General features: G+C 35.2%; 1 long non-coding RNA gene across 1 annotated transcript; it reads right to left on the reverse strand.

The window, feature by feature from the left end:
* Nucleotides 1–245: 245 nt before the first annotated feature.
* Nucleotides 246–2,895, reverse strand: LOC149566472 (uncharacterized). Its single transcript, XR_016361566.1, has 2 exons — nt 1,122–2,895; nt 246–1,039 (listed from the first exon to the last, which is right to left on the reverse strand). It is a non-coding gene; the product is annotated as an uncharacterized LOC149566472 (long non-coding RNA).
* Between the last annotated feature and the right edge of the window lie 7,008 nt (nt 2,896–9,903).

Consider the following 9,903-nt stretch of genomic DNA (forward strand, 5'->3'; position numbering starts at 1 on the left):
CCCACATTTTCAACAACTTCATGCAATTTTGGTGACATGTCTCTGTTCTTGCATTCAGAGTAATCTCTTGCTATGGACACATCTGCTTCACCGTCTGTCTCTCTCATCTGTTAGGTTTATTACATTAATTAGGTTAGTGTTTGTGTTTAGGTTAGATAAATGAAATTAGTTCAATATATAGTTGCTGGGAAGTTATTCCCGTAAGCAATTGTTGTAAGGGAAAATAAAACTATATAAACATGCCTAGACATCAATGTAATGTTTCAGTATTATTCAATATTATTCATATCATTCCAGTATAATATTCATATCGTTTCAATATCTTTGTCAGTTTCAATTTTATATATTTTCGAATGTATCTGAATGATCTGAATCAATAGTTTCAGCATTTTATATTTCTGCTCTTTCATTGTTTGGGCCTGTTACATCATCATCTCGTCTTTGACAATTTCATTTGATTGTACAATCTTACCGCTTTCAGGATCTTTTGAACTGTTAGATAGGTCCATGCCTCCTACCAACGTTGCAGGTGCTGCATCTGAAGCTTCTTTCGTTTCTCCTTTGATTGTTTGGGAGGTCACCCTTTGGTGGTCCGGCATTGTTGGCATCTTCACTGTGGCAGTTTCTTCAACTTCAATTATTTTTGCGTTGCTGCTATCAAAATCCTCTATATTTGCGGAAACACCTTTCCCTTTCAAATCTTTATTTTCAGAATGCTCTGCAATATCTTTTGTTTCTCCTTCGTGAGTTTCTGATATAGCTGGCTTCTTCTCTTTGACAATTTCTACTCTTGATCTAGGTGTGTTTTGTTGCCTTCAGGGTCCTCTGTTTTCTCGGAAACCCCTTTCTCTTTGAAGTCTTTAGCTTTTGCCTCTTTGTTTTCAGAATTCTTATCACCTCCGGCAACTGGCATATTTTCATCTTTATTATCTGCTATAATCCTGCTCTCTTCTTTTATGAAATATTCTACGATGGCTCTCAATGAAGGTGTACTAGAATCAAATCTCGAGGGTCTAAGAATACCAATAGTGTTCCAGTTCTGCGAACCGAAAATGCATTGTTAGTTATGATATAATCTTTTAAAAGATATATAAATATTATTTGATAGAAACTTTGCATACCTCGATGATAGTGTTCATTTGTTCTTGTCATTCCCAACAGGCGAAGACCCAGGTGATCAACTGAACCTGCCAGCCAAGCAAAGAGTTGACTTCATTTCCGACGTACAAGATATACCAGACTAGTCGATGTTAGCAGAGCAGACGCTTCCACTCTCGAGGCAGCTTTCGAAAATCTATAGCTATTTTCTGGAAATGACAAAATGCCTCTCGTTCTCCCTCGCTATACCTCACAAAGAGCATATCCCTTATAGACATTGAAACACTGAGACTCTGATTACTTGCACAACATGTATGTTTGTTAGTTTAATCCCCCAGTATCCAAAGGTGAAACAAACATCGATCAAGAATCTGATGGTTGGAGTTCCTATGCAATGTTTAAAGATTTTAAAATATATAAATAAATGTTCATCTCTATCTCCTCCAACTGCGTCTGGTTTAAGGGGTGCATTTCCAATGCTTTGATGTGCCGTCTCTGATTTTCTTGAGCTATCAGTAGCTGAACACAACGTATTGAATGTTAATCCTTTTAAATAAATTTATAATTTATTTATGTCTAGTGTATACCCTTGTTTCATCTAACACTATCAGATAGATCATACATTTGTTATGTTTACAATGGTAAAATATCTAAATACTGTAATGTTTTCTGGTCGTTACTTGCTCCAGGGGTCACGTCTATGGCGACACTGTCACTTGATTCTCCTTTCCACTTACTAACTGCACTTGTTTCTCCTGACATAGCAGCGTCTACAAATAGCGAATTCTCTTCACAGTAAAAATAATAATTTAGAGACAGAAGATAAATGTGAACTAAATTTATTTCTATTCCAATGATCACCTAATCAGGTTCTTACCTCGTATCGAACTCTCTGGATTAAACATTTTCATAAGATAATCACCTAGGTCTCGAATCTCAAATTCTCGGCCTCTATTAGCGATGGGGAAGAGTGCGTCATAATCGACATCTACTTCTGCCCCAACATTATCCTCCACATCTGCTTCTGGTTTATCTTTCTTATCCGGTCTACTAAACACTCCCAGCTGCGTGTCCAAAAATCTTTTGGATTCATCCTCACTGGGATTAGGAGGGTCAAGTGGCAGTTGTATTACCTTTTGCAAATAATGATCTGTTACTTGTTGACCGTTTTTCATAGATTTATCTCCAAACTGTTTTATGATTGCCCGTTAGATCAGGGCTTTGTCCATTCCCACTATTACAGTGATTTTGCATACGGCCAAGACTAGATTTATAGCGGACAAAACCTGGATGAAAGATAAATGCCCATTAATAAACACGGACAAAATGAAAATAAATGAATTTCAGATATCATGAAATTGTTGACAGTAGTTGGCAGTATTAATTTCTACCATTAAAAGCAGACAACCAGCCCAACTCAGCCGTCCACAATCAAAGAACACTCCAGCACCATCCATATTAAATAAGAGACAACTTAGCCGTCCAGCCCACCGTCCAGCCCACAAAATAACAGTCCATGTTAAATATAATATAACATGTTTAAAATGTTCTATGTGGATTCTAGAGTATTCTCAGATCTCTATAAATAGAGGTCTTATGTAATGCATTTGTGCAAGGCAGTAAGGCAATAAAATCAGTGTTATTTCTGTGTATTTGTCTTTCTCTTTGCCTTCAAATTGGTATCAAAGCATGAAGAGCTGGGCCTAGGAGGAAAAGAATTATGTGTTGATATGTATAACTGCTGTAGCAGTGAATGAAGCTTCTAATGTTTTTTTGATTGCAGATCATTATCAGCTTCTAAAGTTGGAGACTAGTGGCTACCAAAGATTGAGAGAAGAAAAGATCCCAGTTTAATGTTTGAAGAAGGTATGAGCTGATTTCTTGGAGTGAAGTCTAATGATAAAAAAAAATTGTTAAAAGGGAAAAATAAGCATTATACTGTTGTTTGTTTAAGCTATATGTCATTGGCTTAGACTTGTTTGGTGGATTTTCTTTGTAAAGCAAAGTTTAAAATTGTAAGGTGCAGTTGTAACTGTGTATTAATATGGCTTCAGGAAGTAGTATAGCTCAACCACAAATTTCAATATTTTCTAGTAAAAATTATGAATTTTGGGCTATAAAAATGAAGACACTATTTTGTTCTCAAGGCATATGGGATCTTATTGAAAAGGGTTTTATTGAACCATAAGATGAGTCTACATTAACACAAGATGAAAAGGATAAATTACAAGATAACAGGAAAAACGATGCTAAAGCATTGTTTCTAATTCAACAATCTTTAGATGAATCAATTTTTTCTAAGGTTTGTGCTGCTAAAAAGTCTAAAATTGCATGGGATATTTTAGAAACAGCATATCAAGGGACATCAAAAGTTAAGATTGCTAAATTGCAAACTTTAAGACGTGATTTTGAAAATTTGTGTATGAAAGATTCAGACTCAGATGATCAATTTTTAAATCAAGTAATGAATGTAGTTAATCAAATTAGATCATATGGTGATGATTTGACAGATCAAAAAGTTGTTAAAAAGATACTTCCTTGTTTGCCTAGAAAATTTGATGCCATTTTTGTTTCCATTGAAGAATCTAAAGATTTGACAATACTATCTATTGATGAATTGATGGGCTCACTTTTATCTCATGAATCAAGAATGAACAGAAATAACAATTCTTCTTTGGAGAATGCATTTAGATCGCAGGTATCTTTTGGCAGAGGAAGAGAAAGATCAAATTACAGAGGAAGAGGAAGAGGTAGAAGCATAGATGAACGTGGAAGTCCAAATCAAGAAGAGAGAACAAATCAATCCATTTAGAGTTCTAATAGAGGACGTGGTAGAAGTTCATTCCAACACCCATCATCAAGGTTTGACAAATCTCGAATTTAGTGTCATTATTGTAAGAGATTTGGTCATATTGCAAGTGAATGTAGAAAGAAACAAGAGAATATTGAAAAGAATGGTGCTAATTACTCAGATGTATCTGATAATAATTGAGGAAGTTTATTTATAACTTGTAATGTTGCTCAAGAAAGCTCTAGTGATATATGGTTCCTAGATAGTGGACGTAGTAACCATATGACTAGAAATAAAGATTTGTTTGCTAGCTTGGATGATTCTGTAAAATCTGAAGTAAAGCTAGGAAATGATAGTAAAGTCTTTGTAATGGGAAAAGGTGTTATAAATGTCTTGACAAAAAATGGAGGAAAAAGATATATTCCTGATGTGTATTTTGTGCCTGGATTAAAACACAATCTCATGAGTGTTGGTCAACTAGTACAAAAGGGTTACAAAGTTTCTTTTGATAATGATGTTTGCACAATCTTGGATAGAAATACTAGTGGCAGGTTAATTGCAAGGGTCAACATGACACAAAATCGAATGTTCCCCCTCCAGATTCATTGCATTCAAGGAGGAAAAGAAGCTAGTTTCAAGATAGTATACTCAGATTAGTTGTGGCTATGGCATTTGAGGTATGGTCATCTTCATTTTGATGCTTTGAGTTTATTACAAAAGAAGAATATGGTGAAAGGATTGCCTCAAATATTGAAACCACCAAGTTCATGTGAAAGTTGTATTTTGGCAAAGAAACTTAGAGAAAGCTTTCCGGTAGGAGGTTCATATAGAGCAAGAGCACCATTGGAATTAGTTCACACTGATATATGTGGACCTATGCAAACTCCATCTTTAGGAGCAAGTATATATTTCCTAACATTTATTGATGATTTTAGTAGGAAGATTTGGATATACTTTCAAGTGAAGCTTTTGAAAAATTCAAGGAGTTCAAAAATTTGGTTGAAAAACAAAGTGGTCACTACATCAAGGTATTGCGATTTGATAGAGGTGGTGAATTCAGTTCTAATGATTTTCTAGAATTTTTCAGATTTCATGGAATTAAGAAGCAATTTACCACAAGGTACACACCACAACAAAATGGTGTAGCAGAAAGGAAGAACAGAACCATAATGGAAATGGCAAGGAGTATGTTGAAGGCCAAAAATCTATCCAATGAGTTTTGGGCAGAAGCAGTAGCATGTGCTATATACATTTTGAACAGGAGTCCTACAAAGAGTGTTAAGAACACAATTCCACAAGAAGCGTGGAATGGTAAGAAACATACAGTATCCCATTTTAGAGTTTTTGGCTGTGTTGCTTATTCATTAGTTCCATCTAAATTGAGAAAGAAATTGGATGATAAAAGTGAAAAATGCATCTTTACTGGTTATAGTGAAGAATCAAAGACTTATAGATTGTATAATCCTGTTTCAAAGAAATTGATCATTAGCAGGGATGTTAAATTTGAAGAAGAAGATTCATGGCATGAAAATGATAACAAAAAAGTCACAAGAGGACCACCAATATTACAAGGTGATGATAAATTAAAGGAACAAGGGACTCAATCAACACCCAATACTCCACCAAGTAACTTTGTGCAAGGTGCCTCACCTCCAAGTTCAAATGTAAGTGATAAATCTAATTCAACATTCTCAACACTAGGTTACAAAGGTAAGAAGACAAGAAGCTTAAAAGAAATATATGATCAAGAAGAAGAGAATGTAGATATTTACTCAAATTTTGCTTTATTTTCTTGTGATCCATTGTATTTTGATGAAGCAATTAAAGAAGATAAATGGATCAAGGCAATGGACGAAGAAATTGACTCTATTAAAAGAAATAACACATGGGAATTAATGAATTTACCTAAAGGAAAAGAATGTATAGGAGTCAAATGGGTTTACAAAACTAAATTTGATGAAAAAGGTGAAATTGTTAAGCACAAGGCAAGACTAGTTGCTAAAGGTTTTTCACAACAATATGGAGTTGATTATAATGAAACATTTGCTCCAGTTGCCAAACTTGACATAGTTCAAACTATTCTAGCAATAGCAGCACAAAATGATTGGAAAGTGTATCAAATGGATGTAAAATCAGCTTTTTTGAATGGTTTTCTTGATGAAGAGGTATATATTAAACAACCACCTGGTTATGAGGTTAGAGGGCATGAAAATAAGGTATATAAACTAAACAAGGCACTTTATGGTTTGAAACAAGCTTCTAGGGCTTGGTATAAGAGGATTGATTCATACATGATAAGTAATCAATTCAATAGAAGTAACAATGAGCCCATGTTATATGTTAAGACTAATAAGGAAGGTCATATTTTGATTGTATGCTTGTATGTTGATGACTTGATATTCACTGGAAATCTATCAGTAGACATGTTCAAGTTAGAAATGATGAAAGAATTTGAAATGACAGATTTGGGGTTGATGAGATATTTCTTAGGTATTGAAGTTATTCAATGTGACAAAGGTATCTTCATTTGTCAATCCAAGTATATAAAGGATGTTTTAAAGAGATTTAAAATGATGAATTGCAATCCAATGTCAACTCCAGTTGCAACAGGAACAAAACTTAGCAAGGTAGAAAAGGGCTCAAATGTTGATCCAACTATGTTTAAAAGACTTGTTGGAAGTTTAATGTATATGACAGCTACAAGGCCCGACATCATGTATAGTGTCAGTCTGATCTCAAGGTTCATGGAATCACCACAAAATTCTCATTGGCAAGTTGGAAAAAGGATATTGAGATATATTGCAGGAATAATGGGATATGGAATCCTATATTCCAAAGCTAACAATTTTGGTTTAATTGGTTATACTGACAGTGATTTTGCAAGTAGCATTGATGACAAGAAGAGCACTTCTGGATATATCTTTCACCTTGGATCAGGAGCTGTATCATGGGCATCAAAGAAGCAACCTATAGTGACAATCTCATCAGCTGAAGCAGAATATGTAGCTGCCACTTCCACAGCATGTCAAGCAATATGGATGCATCAAATTTTGCTTGATCTTCACCATCATCAGGAGGAACCAACGCCAATTCTTTGTGATAACAAATCAGCAATAGCATTATCTAAAAATCATGTATTTCATAAGAGGAGCAAACATATTGATACAAGGTATCACTTCATTAGAGAATTGGTTAATAATAGAGAAATCTACCTTGAGTTCTGCAAATCTGAAGATCAATTGGCAGATATTTTCACTAAGGCATTACCAAAGAATAACTTTGAATATCTGCGAGAGAAATTGGGTATTACTAATGCAAAATTTGTTAATGACAAAAATTAAGGGGGAGTGTTGACAGTAGTTGGCAGTATTAATTTTCGCAATTAAAAGTAGACAACTAGCCCAACTCAACCGTCCACAATCAAAGAACACTCCAACACCATCCATATTAAATAAGAAACAACTTAGCCGTCCAGCCCACCGTCCAGCCCACGAAATAACAATTTTAAAATGTTCTATGTGGATTCTAGAGTATTCTCAGATCTCTATAAATAGAGATCTTATGTAATGCATTTGTGCAAGGCAGTAAGGCAATAAAATCAGTGTTATTTCTGTGTATTTGTCTTTCTCTTTGCCTTCAAAAATTCCATTTGAATTTACCTACAATATAATAGATTCTTGACAGCTGTCAAGGTCATCTACAAAAAGAATAATTCTAGGATTGACACTAGCATAGGATGTAGATATCAACATGGCTTTTGCGGCTTCCATTGTATCTCGAAAGAATTTGGGATATAAGAATGATAGCCTGCAACATTCAGTAATGAAGTACAAAACATAGCTACTTGTAGTGCAGAGAAAATAAGTCCTTTAACCAATCTCTTCCTTGAGAAAGTTGATGTCAAAAATTACTCTTTTCTGATATCCCAAATTTTTTGAATGGTCGGCTAATTTAATGTAATTCATCAGCTGAGTGCTCACTGGCTTTGTGAGAAATAAATCACAACTTCAAAAACCTTCGCTCAGCACTAACTATCGTCGAGTGCCAATTTTCTCGGCACCTTAAGGAGCCGAGTGGTAGTTTGCTCGGCATGTGAAGGTGCTAAGTGATAGGCAGTAGTTGCTAAGTTAGCTCAGCACAAAAAGAAGAAGCCGAGTAAGCTTGGCACACAAAGGAAAATTCCTGGCAACAATGGATGCCGAGTGAGCTCGGCTCAAACTAAAAAATTATAGCTTAAAGAAATTTCAATGTGAATGTTTCCACCATTAAAACTAAAGAGCCAAAGCTTGAAGTTTCTTAACAAAATTCTCAAATGTAATGAACAGAAGAAGAATGATGGATTCAAGTATGCCTACTTGCTTTCTATTCAACTTTGATTAAATCATTACAAAATTTGGGAGCATTCAGCTTCAACTAGAAAATCCTAAAATAACCCTAAAACTTTAAACAACTTCAAACTTTAAACTTGCAAACTTACAGCTCTAATGGCTGCATACAATAACACCTAGAGCAATTACTACTTCTCAGGTTGAAACCAATAAACTACAAACTTATAGAATGATAGGAAGAAACACGTACAACTGTAGGCACAACAATGATTCCTTCTGTCTCTGCAATGACTAATCTGCTGATCAACTCCTTTTCTTCTTTCTTTGCTCTGCAACTCTCTGATTTGCTCTTCTTCTAACTTCCTCTGTTGGTCAAATGGAATAGGACATTTCTTTTTGTCATGCTTCCAAAAAATATTTTCCCTTGTTTTCAAATTTCAAAACTCACCCACCGCAGTTATTGTTTCTATCTATTCTAGAGTCCATCAGGTGGTAGGTGGGTGTTTGGCTCTAGGGACAAATGGCCACTGCATTGAATTCCAACACTCTCCCTTTTTCCTGAGCTAAACAAAACAAGGATCACTGCTGATCTAAATCAACTACACCAAGACACTCTCTTAAGTGTACAAAAGTTCCAATGCCTAATGGCTTTGTGAAAATGTCTGCTAGTTATTGCTTAGACCTGCAAAATTTCATCTTGATATCTTCATTCTCCACCAACTCTCTAATGAAGTCATATCTGATTTCTATGTGTTTGCTTCTCCTATGGAAGACTGGATTCTTCGACAATGCAATTGATGAAATGTTGTCACAATAAATTGTGCTTCCATTCTCTTGCCTTTCATTCAAATTTTTCAAGATCCTCTTTAGCCAAATTTCTTTACATGGTATTGCATTTCCTGCTATGTATTCAGCCTCTACTGTAGATTGAGCAACAATAGGTTGCTTCTTAGATGCCCATGAAATTGCACCTAATCCCATATAAAACATGTATCTGGAAGTGTTATTCCTGTCATCTATACTTCCAACCCAATGACTATCAGTGTAACCAACCAACTTGAATTCATTTGATACAGTATAAAAAATTTCAAATCCCTTGGTACCTTTCACATATCTTAGGATCCTTTTTTCCGCTTGCCAATGGGAGTCCTTTGGTGTTTCTATAAATCTGGAAATCAAACTTACTACATGCATTAGGTCTGGCCAAGTTTCAGTCAAATACATTAAACTTCCAAGCATACTCTTGTATAGTGTTGGATCTACTCTCTTGCTAGAGTCTTCCTTGCTCAACGTCGTACCTACTACTATTGGTGTGGGGGTTGCCTTACTGTTCTACAGTTTGAATCTCTCCAAGATCTACCCTGCATATTTTTCTTGAGAGATGAAGATGCCATTATGCATTTGTTTTACTTCTATTCGTAGAAGGTACTTTGATAAACCAAGGTTTGTCATCTCAAATTTATTTTTCATGGTCTCTTTGAACTTACCAATCAGAGCCTTGTCATTACTAGTAAAAATTAAATCATCTACATACAAGACAACAATCAACACATTTCCATTGGCTGCTTTGATGTAGAGAGTTGGCTCACCATTTCTTTTGCTAAAGCCATTGCTCATCAAATATGAGTCAATCCTACTGTACCATGCCCTTGGAGCTTGCTTAAGCGCATAAAGAGATCTCTTCAA

This window comes from Cupressus sempervirens, chromosome 3 (genome assembly GCF_028749045.1).
Source record: "Cupressus sempervirens isolate cs-2001-9-10 chromosome 3, ASM2874904v1, whole genome shotgun sequence".
NCBI lineage: Eukaryota > Viridiplantae > Streptophyta > Pinopsida > Cupressales > Cupressaceae > Cupressus > Cupressus sempervirens.